The 17,001-nt window shown below is 39.5% G+C and overlaps 1 protein-coding gene across 1 annotated transcript in view; it reads right to left on the reverse strand.

Moving 5' to 3' along the window:
- The window catches only part of mef2d (myocyte enhancer factor 2d), a 101,914-nt gene extending 96,034 nt beyond the window's left edge, over window positions 1-5,880 (reverse strand). Inside the window, exon 1 of the mRNA XM_085366307.1 lies at window positions 5,691-5,880. The gene's annotated coding sequence lies outside the window, so the exon portion shown is untranslated. The remainder of the gene's footprint in view (window positions 1-5,690) is intronic.
- Between the last annotated feature and the right edge of the window lie 11,121 nt (window positions 5,881-17,001).

Below are 17,001 nucleotides of genomic sequence, written 5' to 3' on the forward strand. Positions count from 1 at the left end.
TCGAGGTCAGGGGAAAGACAACAAACAGTAGGCGCGATGAGCCGCGCAAGGAGTGGCAAATCTCGCCTGGGCTGGTTCCTCCACTACACGTGGGGCTTCTCTGGCTGCAAGCACAGAAGGGAGGCCATTTTAAAAATCACAGCAGGGGGAGAGTGGATTGTGAGGTGAAGCTTGCTGCTGCTACTTCCCACATTAAAAGGCTGATGGTCTCCTCTTGGTACAAAAACACCTTTGGCTTTAAGTTCCATTAACAGAGCGGGAGTGAGGACATTTTTTTTCCTCTTTCAATGTGCCAGGCTAAAGCATTGCCCTGCAATGATTGAATCATGGCCATAATAGCAGAAGGCAGAGGCCTGCTGTGCGGCTGAGTTCTTCCTGTTCTCCTTGCTCAGCGTGGGAACAGCCATGGATAGAATCTGCCCTGGAATCAGCACACAAAAGAGGCCATGAAAGCAACAGGACCAGAGCAGGTAGTAATTGCTCCTTTCTGCTGAAATGCTCCGTCAGTTTGAAAAGGAGCATGGCTTGTGGTGCAAGGCTTTCAGTTTGACAACGGTGAAGGGGTGACGCTTATCTAACCCAACCTACAAGAAAGGCTTTTGCGCCATCGTGGGATGAGAGCGTGGGTCAGCTGAGGGTGAAAACACAGGGAAAACACATACCCAACACAGATGCTTTACTACTATTATACAAGGCCAAGTCTGAGTTGAAAGGGTAAACAGGCAAATCAATGAGATGGCAGGTGACTTGCCCTGCACAACATGGTAGCTACAGTAGCACAGCTTGCCTCTATTCAGCAACTTTCTTATTTCTTTTCTCTTCAGTTTCCTTGGTGCTGAAATATAAAACAGGGTTTTTAAGTTCCACGGCATGCTGATGTAATTTTCTGCTCTCACTAGCTAATGTGGCCTTGGCTTCAGCAGTGATTAAAGCCCATCAATACCCAGCCCAGCCAACAAACAAATTGATTAATGAAAATTAGACCTCAGACTTTTCCACTATGAAAGTCAGGAAGGTCTTGACTAATGGAGGGCTCTGGAAAATCTGTCAGGGAACAAATGCACTGCTGCTCACTTGTTCCTTAGTTTAATTCAAATCTCTGGTACAGTGTCTAAGCTTTCATTATCCCAACGTAGGTAAGAAGTGTTAGAATTTGGTCGTATTTTATCAAAGCTGCTGCTTCAATTAATGATCAGGTTTAACTAGCACATTAACTAGCAGGCATACTGCCAGAGCCCAATTATCTAAATACCCACATAAATTTAAGAAAACACACTTGCAACATTAGTACCTCGTGCATTTTTTAGTCATATCACATTACAATTCTTGGTAAATAGAAGGGTTTTTTTCTAAGCACTTTAATGGCATTTCATGCCTCCTCCTGCAGTTTAAGACCAACATGCCTCCTTAAAGTGCTCGGAAAGATTACAAAAAGTTATTACTTCAAATCTCCACATGGCATGGTAAATGGGGGCAAGGTAAACAAACATTATCCAACTTGCTGGTTAGTACTGATTTCAAATTAGTCAACCTTCTGAGTCCTTCTGGATAAATGGCAGAGAGTGGTGAAAAGGAAACCAGAGCACTGATGAATGATTAAATACAGAACTCATTCCTTTTAAGAGGCATTTTATTCTTTCTTCATAAAGCTGTGATGGCATCGTTAGATAACATCTCTTGATTTCATTATACTGTGAATTATTCCACTAGTCACACCCCTTTGATGTTAACGAACTGAATGTTAAATAACTTCTAGATTGAGTTGACTGGCCAGTTGATCAGGGGAAAAAAATTTTTAACTCCGCAGAAAGAGGTGAGGTTCAATCGGTTAGGCATTCTTATTGTTTCAACAGGCTGGTCCTAGAGGTAATTACACAGGAATTACATATGACAGGCAGGTCTGTCAACAACCTTTGATGTTGCTTATCATTTTGAAAAAAATAATCCGCCTAGCGTGAGTCATTTATTAAAAAGGTTGCTGCTGGCTATTTCAACACATAATCCTTACGTGCGCACTAGTGTCTTTAGCAGGTGGCTTGCTTCATTTATGCATTTGCTAGAATTAAACTTTAGAGGCCTTTTCTATGTCCAAGAGATAAGAAAGAATATAACACGTAACATCAGTACCACAGTGGTTCAATGCAAAACATAAATTTATATATTAAAATAACATTGAATGTTTTTTTTTAAGATTTTTGCCACTTTATTTTACTTTTTGAGTGTTCTGCTTCCTTGATAATTAAAATAAGTAAATATTCAATAATTAAAAGACCAGTTGCTGAAGATGGTCCCCTGTAGAAGATGTGAACTGCTGCTTTTGAGCCTCATGTAAGATTCACCAATGGAGAGCTGTTGAGAGCTGGAGCTGGTCAATGTTGAGCACTGCAGAGCAAAGCGCTGTGTGGAAGTCCACAAACATGCCAGCTATCACCAGTTGTTGGATTGACAGCGGCAGGTTGGAGAGTTTTAACACGTCGTCCAACCCCAGCCCTAATATGAACTAATTAGCTGACTAAATTCAAATGAAATTAATGAATAACTCAGTCGGTTCAGTCATTTATCATCAAAACATTTTCTTCTCACAGCTTCTCCAAAGGGAGGATTTGCAGCTTCTCATATTGAAAATTAAATTAACATTTTAAATTAATTTATTATTTGGCCAATTCACAATTTTCAAACACTTAACTAAACTTTTTTTTTAGTTAAGTATGAAAAAACAATCAGCAGCCTCAGCATTAATGCAATTGCATGCATTGATACATATAAGGACACGTCCTACGAAGCCATCAAACTGAATGTTTAAATGCTGTACACACAAGAAACCACAGGGCTGTGTATTTAAACACGTTCAGCTATGTCACTGTGCTTCTGACAGACACCGACAATCTCTGCAATGTCTGGAAAATGCGCCGGCTGACTGCCTGTGTTTGCAGTTCAGCAGGAAGCTGCACCAGGAGAGAATGATTGTACTTCCTCAAATTTGCAGAAGCAAAGAGAAGGAGGCGGCACACTCCCCCCACTGTGTTTTGACTGTGTCCAACAGAGCACACGATGGGAGCACATGGTAGAGCTCTGGCATGGAAAACCTCAACCAAACCTGGTTTTGTTCGTTTTGTTTTTCCCCATGTTCTCAATCTCAACTCTTAATTTGGATTCAGCAAAATTTATTTCAAGATAATTCATTTCAACGATAAAAGTCATCTCTGTAAGTTCTATCCTAGCTTGGATGGTGTTTTGACTGGGAATGAGAGCTATGTACAGTTTGCCGGCAGTCACAGTTCTCAGGGACACAAAAGCCCATTATGACAGTTGAGCCTGTACTGTAAGTTATCTGAAGCATAAGCCTCTTTTCATTGAACAAGTCCGGTTACAAAATAAATTTTGCTCAATTCATGGGTTGTATTCCTATATGGCCACACAAGCATAGGGGAGAGTACTTTGAGACTCTATTGCACACCTAAGAGCAACTATTTTGCCTCCTTTTAAAGGTGCACCAGAGTGCAGCAGTGGAATAAACTTCTGAAGGAGATGGCAATGTTTTATATAGGACCTCTGATAATGTCAGAATCAGGATTACAGCCAGCAGGGTCACACCTCACAATCTCGCATGGAAGTAAAAGGATAAGAGAGATAAGGTGATGCATTAGTAAGGGGGATAATCGCTGCCTGGACATTTTGATAATGTCAGAAACACAAAAAGCATTTCTTTCAATCAGTCCAACTTCAGATTTTACTCACATATCTTTTTAAAAAGATATGGCTGATGTAAACGTTAGTGTTTTTAGTACAAAACCTAAGCTAGAGATTGGGGGAGAACAGCATACAATACAGGTGTTAAGCTAGGGATGCTGCAGTTACACCCAAACCTGTGACCACCTTTACGTCTTAGACTTAAACTATACTAGAGAATTAAACTGGGATACTGGCAGCTTCAAAACAGCGGCAAACTTTCAGGCAGCTATCACATTTAAGATGTTAGACCAAAGGAAAGCTGAGGGAGACCAGGAGAAGATCTGATGTTGGCAGGTCCAGTTTTCTGGATGACGTTCTGACTCTGTTTTGAAGACTGATTTCACTTGAGAGTTGTAATTTGTTACTTCTTAGAACTTAACTTTCATGTCTTGATGCACGACATGTTCATATTAAGATTAAAAAAGCAAGATAAAATCTATTTTCGGTCTTAAGTAGTAAATAAGCAAATTCTTCTGTGAATTTTAACAAGGTTTTTTTTATATATATATTTTTTTAGCTTTCTGATTTGATGTTACTTGAAATGAGGAATTTAGTTGCAATTCGTGATACTTTTATATATTCATCAGTGGTTTAATGCCCACAGTCAGTTCTGCCCTCCATCTCCATATTACCTGTCTTATCAGGACAAACACTCATCTGTGGTGTAAGCTTCTAAGGCGAACATGCCCTACTGACAAAGACTCACAGAGAACACCTAATCTGTTCTCCTCTGGCTGCTGCGACGCTCGCTAGCACCCTTACCTGGACTGGCTCCCTGGAGAGCCACTGACACCTTTTTGGCAATCTGGACTTTACCTGCAGGCATTGTTGAACCGCTCATCTGCCAGTGTTGCGGTGCATTCCTCTGCTGCACTAGATAATGATGTAATAGATAACTGTTCCTCCTGCCTCCTGACATGCCAGACTCGTCTCTAGGGACATATTCTCATTGTCTTGCTGCCCTCTAATCCCAATCACCTGCCTCTCTGAGATGCTGTGCGTGGGAAAAGAAGGCAGACGGGCCCCTTCTGATTTCAAGCAAAACTCAGAGCTGACTTGACAGCAGCTTTATTTGGGTTTATTGATGCCATCATTACGGGCTGCTTCCACGAGTAAAATGGTTTCCGGGTTTCAGGGGGAAATTAGAAGTTTGATGGCACTCTCTCCCGGGAGAGAAGCAATTACGCACGGCAATGAGAGCACAATTGTCGGAAATGGGCTCATGAAAGAGACATAAAATAATTCAACAGCCGCGATAGCTTAAAGGATATGAGGGAAAGCGTCCGATGTGGTTTTTGATAAAGAAACACAATTTCACCAATCACTACAGTTTTCCTAGAGCAAAAACTGCGCTCTTCTCTCTTCATCTGCCCACTTTCTCCGCAATGTAAACCTGTCATTTAACACGTAAACGAAATTGATGGCGCAATAAAAGTTGCCAATAAACTAAACATGCGTTCTTTTCATGGAATGAAATTGCTTTGAAGAAATGAAGAGAAATCACGTCAAAACCCGGCTGACACTTGTCGTAAATCGTTTCTGACAGCTCTTAATGGAGTGTTATTACTGTTGCGCACAACGCTCAAATCCACCAGCTGAGAGATGCTGTTTACTGAAGGTCTGTGGGACTGAAACGTGCGAGCACGCAGTGAGAAGTGAGCTCTGACTGTGGCACTGGCATTAACTTAGCAAACTACACGAAGAACTGTTTTCTTGATACAAACACTGACAGACACTTGGGAGGTTTTACACGAGCACCGTGCACATCCTCCTCAGAGTTACCACAACCACGGCTCTGTGGCAGTTTTTCAACTCCGACACAAACATGCAAACACCACAACAACAAACAACACGGCGACTGGACACGCAGTTGCCAGAACTGCCCAAACACAGGAAGAGGCAGGAAAAAAATGAGGCAAACGTGAAATGCGGACACAAGCTGGTAAAGAGTGACTTACCCGGGCAGTGTCCACATCTGTTGGATGAGACGGGAGATTCAAGCGTTACACTTCGTTGCATTCAACGCGTTCAGGCGGTTTGGACGAAGATGAACTCTCCGCCGAGCGCGGTGGACTACCAATTAAAACAATTCTTCCTACTTGATGTACAATGTAACTATTTAGTTATGGCAAATGGTGCCTAATCTATCCTGAGTGGCATTGCTTTAAGATTGACAGGTGCGCGACCAATGGGGGGCGGCTGTCCGCGATGCCTCGACCAATGAAATTGTCGGTGCGGAGTTACTGGAAGGTGAGCTGAGAAGTAGGAAGGGCTGATGGCGACATCATGTGTTAAGAGTTTATATCCCTCCGCTTGTCTTGTTTTGAGAGCAAAGACACTCTCACTGCTTGTTATTGTGGGCTACATTAACCGGAAAATTGGAGCTTATGCGACTTAAGCATATTTTGATTGTTTTTTAATTCTTGCTTTAGTTGCTTTGAATTCCCCCCTTTCCCAGATCTCCCACCATTTAGGAGATTTTCGTATAATTTTCGCGGGGAAACGAATAAAAACAAACGTTTTAAATTATCGAGTGCCATCTTTTTCTCTCGCACAATAGATGTTTAGGTTGTACATTTACCTAGAAAGGCCAAAATACTGCCTCTTTTCAATATCCAGTCCCTGGATAAATGTTAGGCTACGTCCTTTATTTGTTCTATTCGCATAGGCAGTCCTATTATACATGTTGCAATTAAATGAATAAAAATTAACTATTTGATTTCCGCGTGGAAAAGTTGTGTTTGTACTGGGTGTCCACCGAGTGGGGTTCAGTAACTTTCCGCCGCCCTACTTAACCGTTCTTGGCGGAGGAACACGATGTTTACAGTGGGGACATAGGGACGTTACCTTGACACATGTAGTCAGTTGGCGCTTGTGGCGGAGCAGCGGGAGAAACACCTGCATGAAGATTACTTTTGCACCCTCCCGATTAGACTTCTTTCTTTCTATGTTAAAACATTTTACTCTTTCCAATTTCAACGGCGTGTGTGCGTTAGACCACGTCACGTTACGTCAGCACGGCGCAAATGGCTTGGCTTCGAGAAGTCGGCTAATAAGGCTCGTGCATGAGATAGCGTTACGACTACAAAAGGTGACGTCACGGTCCTGTAAAGTTAGTTCAGCGGTTTGTCAGTAACTTTTTAATACCCGTGAAATTATAAAATGGAATAAAGTCCGACTTAGAGACGTAGAAAATAGACTTTAAAAAAAAAGACCCACTTTGATGAATTTTCTGTGTCATACAAACTAATAAAAAATCTGCAAAATGCCTGCAAAGTAACTGACAGCTAAAATGTTCATTAAAATGTAGTCCGGGCGAAATATAAAGTACTTGGCAAGAAATAATACTTCTCTAAATGTTGGGATGAATGTAATTTGTTACTTTCCAGCATTTAATAAATCAGTGGAATGTCAGGTAAAATAATTTAAAATAGAATAACAAAAAAGAACTGAAGATGAACAAAACATATGATGTAGCATACCAGCATATACCATCTGCATGCCAAGAGTGTGTGAGTGTATTCCTGTACACGGGCCCACACCTGAATGTGATGTGTGGGCGTCATGCAGAGGGAATGTGCCACACAATCTGGACTACACTGTCACATTGCATGGTAATGCCACATATGACAACAGCAGCACACAGCAGGGAGTGGACAGCTGACTTCTCTCACACAGCAGCAAGATGGAAATGCTTCCCACAAGGGGAAGGAATTTGTGTTCAGGAATCTTCTAGTTTGCAGTGTTTTATCTCAGTGAAACTTGCTGATGTTGAGCAACAATATTTCACATAAAAACATACTGAGGGAAAGTAAGGCCGAATAGCTGGTAAAGCTTATTATACAACATCACAAATCTTAAGATGAAGATAAGATTTCCTTGTTACTGATAAAGTTGAATAAGGAAGAACCAAAGTGATGAATTAACAAACACTAGTAGCAGTATAGTGACAACAGCTCAGACACTAAGAGAGGGAGTGACAGAGAGAGAGATTACCCAGTGTTTTCTGCTTTACATAAGAGGCTTATACGGTGGGGTTTTTCAGAGGAGAATTGCAGTAGTCAGATGGACGTCCCGCTGTCCTCCTCTCTTACAGCTGGGTAGTCCAGCGGTCAGCTGCTCGCCCCCGGGGTCAGCGAAATGCCACGGGAAAAATGACAGCAAACAATCGCAGCCAGACTAGAGTCTGGAATAAAAACAGGAAACGCAGCTCATGTCAGGCAGTACAAGTGGCATAATCAAAGCTACTGATCCTGCTGACATATAAGTTACTGCATTATTTAGAAGTTTAACTTTGTCGTTGTTGGATTGCACAGATTCCATTGTAGCGGCATAAACTGCTTTTGTGGGGACTTTTTCTTCTCACAATAATAGAAGTAAGAGCTTTTCATTCAATCCAACTTGTACCTTTAGCTTGGCGCCCCCTGTTGAAGCAAAGATGCTACACGAGGCCCTGTTAACTGTAATTCATTCGATAATTCATTTGAGATCATATATAGAGCACTAAACAGATGAAGCACAAAGAGACCTGCATCACATACACATACACTGAGAAAAGCTGAACAAACTGGCTACTGAGCACTAGTCCGGTGTTAAATGTTATCTTCATGCAGTACCTGTCTGTGGCTGTTTTTTATCTATTTTTGGTCTGTGGTAGATTATATTTTGCAGGGAAGACAAATTGCTGTTGCAGCATGCACTGATATTTTAGACAGTAGTCGTACATGAAAAACAGTTTTCTCACTCTGGTGTTGGAAAAAACGCGGCTGATCTGCACACAGCTGTTATCTCAACCTCACCTTTAGGAGGAACTGAAGTGGGTTTCACTGATGTTCTGAGGTGTGAATGGAAGTAAATCCCTGCACCAGGTTTAACATGTGTTAGAAAGCTTGTATAAACAACTTCAAAGGAGAGAAAAGCTACAAAACTTAAATTAAATTAATTGCTACAACCTATAAGCAATAGTTCAGAGTTGCTTCAATGTATTTTTAATATAGGCATGTCGTTGTCTTGTACTGTACTTGTACTGTAGTAGGCTTCTTCTTTCAAGGTGGCCACCAATGACCGTAAGTAGGTTACTTATGGGAAGGTGGTAGGCTAGTCATTGTAATTTTTGTCATTATTATAAATGAAAGGGGTGGAAAATTGGTGTTGGTGCACTGGTGAGGCAAAACACTGAAGCATGTTTCACTGAGTCCCAGATCCCAAAGAGACAAACAGGAAAACATCAGAATCTCTTTAGTTGTAGAAATGCCTTTATTTTAATGTGAATCTGAAGATTGCAGTCAGTTGTGCCAGTGTCTCAACATTATATTTCATGTTGCCATGGTATTTTAATTGCTTGAGCTCGTGTTTGTGCAAACTGCAGTTGTGGGGGGGAAAGGGCTCAGTTGGGCTCAGTTGGTCTCATTTAGCAGAAAGTTCAGAGATATAAGCAGGAATTCAGTAACCCCTCTACTGTCCATCAGCTTGAATTCCCAACCCACAATGCTCCTGAAGACTGCTAATGTGTTTGGGAGGGCATGAGGTCACTATGGCTGGAGAACACTGCAGAAAATGACCGGTGTTATGCAATCAAAAGAAGACTCTTCTTTCATGAACCGATGAATACTGACAACTGCTCCATGTTTGTGCACTAGCTCCAAATTGTTAACCTCTCAGAGCACTGCATGTTTTGAAGACAGAATGATGAATTAGCTTAGTATTTTTGAAGCTACTGAGCTGGCATATTAAATCTTACAATCAGAGTGCTGAATAAAAAATTAGAATATCTTTTGTGTATAAAGTATTCACAAAAGACGGCATGGACAGCATTCTGTACTGGTGTGTAGAGGTGAGGCTCATTGCTAGTCAGACAACCCCTTTAGTCTGCACTCAAATTAGCTACTGGATGTTATTTTCAAAAGTTTATATCAAGATTTAAGACTTTCTGAGAAAAGTTGTCACTGAGCTTGCTGATCCCTTAACCTCTCCTCAGATTGTCTTAAAATGTGATTTTTTTGTACTTTCTTTAAAATTATGTGTAAAAAGTTTCACTTCAAGTGCAAATGGTTGTCTGTGTGTATGTGTTAGCCCTGCGACAGACTGGCGACCTGTCCAGGGTGTACCCTGGCCCCCGAGACGCTGAAAAGGATAAGCGCTAGAGAATGGATGGATGGAAGTTTCACTTCAAATAGTGCCATCATCAAATCAGACTCTGATCATCTCTGTTTTCTCTGTATTATTGTGGGGCAACTGCTGTTGTGATTTAATGCTATATAAATAAAATTGAGCTTGTTAATATGCAGCCTGGAGCCCAATAAGCACAAGACAAATTCATTTCTGAAAATTGACCAAGACCAAGAGGCAAAAGTGTCAAGAAGCAGTATTTAATTTTAAGGGAATAGTACTGTATTTTCCACATATTCATTTTGTTTTCTTTCTTTTTTTAAATGTACTTTAAGATATTTGTTGTGCAGTAAAAATCAAATAAGAGTTCCATAACAGATGTTTGCTTTGATTACACAAACATTATGTAGGAGTAGGTAATGGAGCCATTCATTTGTAAACAAATGGACTAAATAGCTTGAGGATATTATGTAATATTATACTACAGTATGTTTCTAACTAAGCAGGCAGCTCATTCTCTTTGTCTTGACAAGAACTTATTTAAAGATATGTTTGAAAGAAATGTGAAACATATAAAAGTGGAATCAGAGGTGACATGCGACAATATATTTGGATGCAAACTATAATGTGATATCTATAATCCATGTATTCCAGTATAACTTCCTAAATGTTAGCACCTCCTTAGCACTTATTCAATAAATTTGTTTTGAAGATAAAAGACATTTTCTGATGATTTGACCTTAATTGACCTTGAAGAAGCACTCAGAGGTCTAAAGGAATGATATTTAGAATCCACATATTTCATTCCCTATAGGCTTATATGTCGCCAATACAAACAATGGCAGTAAGAAACATAGTTCTATTTAAAACTATAATAGTATAATTACCTTCAGCTCAATCTATTGGATGTAAGTAAAATTTGAAGGATTATTAACCTGATCCCCTCTACACCCCTGCAAAGTTTTATCAGAATTCATTCAAAACTATTGTGACTACAGACAGAAGGGCATGAATGCAAAATTTATTTATTTATTTTATTTAGGACAGTGCATGTTAATGAACATAAATGTAAAAAAAAAATTACATGAATGTAAACATACCAGATTATAGCCAAGGGCTAATTTCCATCTGTTGTCCTTAAGCATAAAAAAAATAGACATAATAATTCATAAAAATCATCATTCATTCATAATAAAAACTCCATCACCAAACTTACACATACACACCATTCTGTTCCCAAATAAAACATTAAAACTATACAAATCATAATCTCCTCAACAGAGGGAAATATTTGCATTCAGTAACACAGTCATGAGTTAGGGGACTGTAAAGTTGAGAGCCTGTGAACTGATGCATGGTTACTATAACAACCCACAGTCTGCCTATGAGGAAATCAAATAAACAATACCAGACATGTCAAGGTCTGATTGTACAGTTATCATTTTCCAAACTTAAAAATTTTATTATTTATACTTTTAATAATATTAATGATAATTGGAGGTCAGAGTCAGATGGTGACACCATATGAGGACCCTGATATGATACCATAACCTGGCACAGCTTGATCTTTAAGGCTCCATTCATTTTCACACATTTCCTCTCACAGTCCTGTCACGCTGTGAAACATCGCTGCACAGATGGACGACTTGTTTGCGTCTGTATAAGTCAAATTTAAGCCACTCTGCTGACCTTCTGCTTCTCTCACTCCCAGGTATAATTTATGAAAACACTCAGCAGTGTCAATGTAAATGGATACATTAATGGAAAAGGTTGAATGAATGAGTGTAGAAATTAATGAATGTGGATTCCCCCCCAGTACACAAGGCAACGATAACAGCAACAATAGTGAATGAGTCATGATGATTTAAAAAGCTTCGCCTAAGATCTCCCACAAACACGATTAAATCCCATATTTGTACAGGAAATAAAATCAGCTTTATACTGGATGATTTGATTTATAACTGACATTATATATGTCCCTTTAACTTTAACTAGAGCTCTCTAATACTATTTTTTAAGACGCATGACCTTTCCAAAGAAATCCAAGTATTAAAATCAACATTGTGCTAATCTGCTTCTTATTGCTGGACCTATTTGTTCCAGCTAAAGATGTAAATCTTTAGAAACATGGGAATGATATTGTTCCAGTCCTCTAAAGACTTTCCTAGCAAAGCTGGGCACTATTTCACCAAACTTTACTCAAACAGGAGGAAATGTTGCCTCAGTATTCAGTGGGAGATTAATCTTGTGTAGTCTATTGAACATTTGAGGGAGCCGGATGGTGAAAATAAATGTCATAGTATGGCATCCCAGTTTATCTAAATCAGTATAAAACATGCTATGTGCAGTACAGATGCACAGACCTTGATGTCCATGTATTTACCCAACACGAGACTTAAGCTGCGAGCCTGGATTCTGTGTTGACGCTTCATGGGTTATGACCTCACCATTTGGTCCTGAGAGTACCCAGCTGGTAGATTAGAGTTTTCATCTGCATGTTAGGAAGACATGCTATATGTTTTCCTCTTATGCCCTGAGCAAAGTATCTAAGCACTGTAGGTCCTTGCAATCGAATGACCTTTTAGCAGAATGACTGCAATAATTCATCCTCAGTGACTTAACATGTATTATTTACTGGTACTTCTATGCAGAGGGAAATGCAAGAGTAGAATAAAGTTGCATTTATGTGATGATTTCAAAACCATGAAAAATAGAAAGACACAGTTCTCATCTGTGATCCTTTGTTCCTCGTGAGACATATGCTTGTCTGGTCAGATGCAGCTAAAGCTGAATTATAGTTATATAATAGACATGAATATAATGTGTAGACTCTCAGCTTTCATTTGATGGTATCCACATTCAAATCAAATGAAAGGTTTAGGAGTTTTAGCTTCTTAACATGTGCCACCTTCTTTTTAAAAGGGAACAAGAGTAATTGAATTGACTCAAGGTTATTTAATAGGCTGGTGTGTGCAGTTCCTTTGCTGTGCCATAATCAAAAGGCCTGGAGTTGATTTGAGGTGTGGTGCTTGCATTTGGAAGATTTTGCTGTGAACAGACAACATGCAGTCAAAAGTGCAGCTCAAACAAGCCATCCTTAATCTGCAAAAACAGAAAAATCCCATTCAAGAAATTGCTACAATATTAGGAGTGGCAAAATCTACAGTTTGGTACATCCTGAGAAGGAAAGAAAGCACTGGTGAACTTGGCAACACAAAAACACCTGGATGTCTGCAGAAGACAACAGTGGTGGATGATTGCAGAATCATTTCTATGGCAAAGAGAAACCGCTTCACAACAACCAGCCAAGTGAACAACACTCTCCAGGAAGAAGGTGTATCGATATCCAAGTCTACTGTAAAGACAAGACTACGTGAAAGTGAATACAGAGGGTTCACTGCGAGGTGCAAACCACTCATAGGCCTCAAGAATAAAAAGGCTAGACTGGACTTTGCTAAAAAAAATTTTTTTAAAAATTAAAAAAAGAAAAACACATCCAAAGAAGCCATCACAGTTTATGAAAAACATTCTTTGGATAGATGAAACCAAGATCAACCTCGACCAGAATGATGGCAAGAAAGAAGTATGGAGAAGGCGTGCAACAGCACATAATCCAAAGCCTACCACATCATAGGTAAAACACAGTGGAGGCAGTGTGATGGTTTGGGTGTGCATGGCTGCCAGTGGGACTGGGACACTAGTGTTTATTGATGATGTGACACAGGTGAGAAGCAGCCGAATGAATTCTGAGGTGTTCAAAGACATACCGTCTGCTCAAATCCAGCTAAATGCAGTCAAATTGATTGGGCTTAGTTTCTTTATACAGATGGACAATGACCCCAAACATGCAGGCAAAGTTACCCAAGAGTTCATAAAGCAAAGATGTGGAATTTTCTTGAATGGCCAAGTCACTCAGCTGATCTTAACCCATGCATTTCACTTGTTGAAGACTAAACTTCGGACAGAAAGGCCAACAAACAAACAAACACCTGAAAGCTGCTGCAGTAAAGGCCTGGAAGGAGGAAACACAGCATCTGGTCATGTCCATGAGTCCATGAGTTCAAGACTTCAGGCTGTTATTACCAGCAAAGGGATTTTTATCCAAGTATTAGAAATACATACATACATACACTTTGATTTTTATTGTTTAGCATTCAAATTCAAATCTCAGTGAAAACAGTGAAAAAAAAAACAGTGAAAACAGAACAAAAAGGTATTGGCTGAAGCATTTGCTTATTACGCCAACCCTTTTCACAAAATATCTTTTTGTATGCAGCTCCTGTACACAGGGCTTGAAGAAAATAATAAAACAAAGCAAAAACCAACCAACCAACCAACCAACCAACCAACCAACCAACCAACCAAACAAACAAACAAACAAACAAACAAACAAACAACCAAACAAACAAACAAACAAACAAACAAACAAACAAACAAACAAACAAACAAAAAATGAACATTTTAAGTTATTTCATTTGCCCAATTACATTTGAACCCCTGAAATCAAGGGATTGCGTTAAAAATGCTTTAGATTCTCATATTTTTATGCAATCTTTTTATTCAAACCACTGAAATAAAGCTGAAAGTCTGCACTTCAATTGCATGTGAGTTGTTTCACTTAAAAATCATTGTGGTAATGTTCAGAACAAAATTGGAAAAAAGTTGTCTCTGTCCAAATATTTATGGACCTAACTGTATATTAAAGTGACAACATTTACACAGAAGCGTCAGCAGTGACTCTACCACAACAGCATTGCTGTGACAAGTTCATGACCGAGTTATGGACAAATACTGGGAAGGGAAAGCAACTTAAGGAAAGACAAGTAAAGAAGACAGTGAAGATTCAGGCACAGAGATGAAAAGGTGACTAAAAAGATTAATCAGGAATTTTGTCAACTTCGAAACTTTGTTCCCTCTATGTAGATATTGCTGAGTTTCTGGTTATTATTTGCAACTTTGCTCCTGTCACTACAAACCAAAAAGCCTAGCAAATCTGAACTGAGATTAAAAATAATAAAATTTAAGGCTTGTCTTATTTCTTGAACCTGCTTCCAGTCTGACTCCCTACTTTCAACATCCATCTTTTCTCTTTTTCACTCTTATCTTCTTTGCTCTCTCTGTCACTCATTATCGCTCTTTATCTTTTGTCAGTCTCACTTCTCGTGTTTTTTTCCCTTTCCTCTCCTGATCTCTCTCTTATCTGTCTGCCCTAATCTTCTCCCCTCCTTGTTTACTTGTCTCTCTACTCTGTGCCTTTTTACTTGCTTGCCAGATGATGATTTTTGGAGATTTTGCTTTTCTCGTTGGGTCTTCTTTGAACCACCAAGCTCGCTATGCCTGTGAAAATCCAGCCAGATTTCCTCTTTTTCACAGTAGATTTGTTCTTCAGATTCACATAGCCTGCTCAGAGTGATTTTCAAAGCCTTTGGTGTCGTGTGTGTGTTTTTTGTTGTTGAAATTCCTCATGTTGGGTTTTATTTAGCAGTTTTGCAGAATTGTTTGCTCAGTTCTGCAGTGGGAAAACAAGAAATTCTAACTATTTGAACAGAAATATACTGATATAGTATCTTTAGAAATAAAATTTTTACTCTCAGCACAAAGTTCCGATGTTGTTGTCCTCTACATACATGGACATCATCAAAGATTTTAGTCTCTCCAATCTTGCTTCACATACTCGTAACAAGCTACTTTTCAAGAAACAGGTACTGCACCTTTTTACCACGAGATGTGAATTTTTGTCTGTTAATAATTTGTTTGTCTTTCTGCCTGGAAAAATTAACTACTCTGATTTGCTGAAAGACTGTGGGGCAAATCATTTAAACTTCTGTGCCTAATGTTTGGTCTAGCACCTAAATGTCAGCCCCTAATTATCAGGAAATGTTTTGGGGACTTGTGTAGCTCATACAAATTATAGCCTATACTTTTGTTTTCACAGCACATTTTCCGTGTGACTCAGACATCTCCTTTCAGCAGCCAAGCTCAGAAACCGCCTGTTGACATTGCAAACAGACACAGTCACAGACTAACCGCTGAAGAAAAGCGCTAGAGTAGCTAAATTAAATGAAAAGAGGAGATATTTTTTCCAAGTAGTGTGTGGAAGCAGAACCATAGATCAAATCAGAGAGAATATAGGATTTATGTCCTCCAATAAGTGAATAAGAACTATATTTATCAATGCAGCTTTGGTTTTGAATTTACACAGTCTGACATGGTGGACATTTATATATGCTTAAAACACAATGCACAGCTTTTTCCTGTCTCTTCTATCTTAACTAACTCATTTATCTTAACTCTATCAATAACTGAGACAATGATCCTGTTTTTTTTTTTTTAAGTGAAGTCTTATTTTCTGTTTCTGCTTTGATTCAAAGTTTAGGCTATTTTGCAGGTTGCAGCTTTAGGTTGAAGTTAAATAACCATTGGCGCTCCTTACACCCAATCAGTTAGTATAAGGGACTTGTCATATAATTTATTTCATCCCTTCATATTTCTTCTATATCTGCTCTCCCTATTAGTCTCCCCGTTCAGCTCTGTGTGCTGGGTGTGGTGCACATCATTAAGCACAGGATCATAAAGTTTGGGGATCATAATGAAAAGGAAATCGAATAAATTTTTGTCTTTTTCTGAACAGAAATCTCACTGTATCTGTTCGATACACTGTGTAAAACTTCCTAGCTCCTCTATACAGAAAATACCAGACTTTAATCTGGCCTGACCGGTTATATGTAGCATCATATGTGCATAGTGTATTCCTTGCAAAAGATGACTCCAGCATCTCTGCCAGTGAAGATGAGGCACTTTTTAAAGTGAATTCCTATTTTCTGTCTCTACTTTGATTCAATTTTACCATATTTTATAGAGTGCAGCTTTAAATTGCAATATTAAATAATCATTGGTGCTCACAGCAGCCAATCAATTAGTATAAGGTACTCTTCATCCAATTTATCTCATCCCTTCTCATTTCCCTCTCCATCCTCTCTCCCTATTAGTCTCCCCCTTCTGTTTTGTGTGTTGGTCTGTGTGTGTGAGTGCACATCCCTCTCTCCACAGTGACCCACTGCTCTGCTGCACTCCGCTTCCACAGCATCCCTCTGGCTGCCTAGCAACGCTCAGTGTCCATGGCAACAGAGCCAACAAACGCCCCCACACCTCTTCAGCTTG

This window comes from Diplotaxodon limnothrissa, linkage group LG11 (assembly GCF_057381915.1).
Source record: "Diplotaxodon limnothrissa isolate DT_005_m linkage group LG11, D_limnothrissa_male_GT1.1, whole genome shotgun sequence".
Classification (NCBI taxonomy): Eukaryota; Metazoa; Chordata; class Actinopteri; order Cichliformes; family Cichlidae; genus Diplotaxodon; species Diplotaxodon limnothrissa.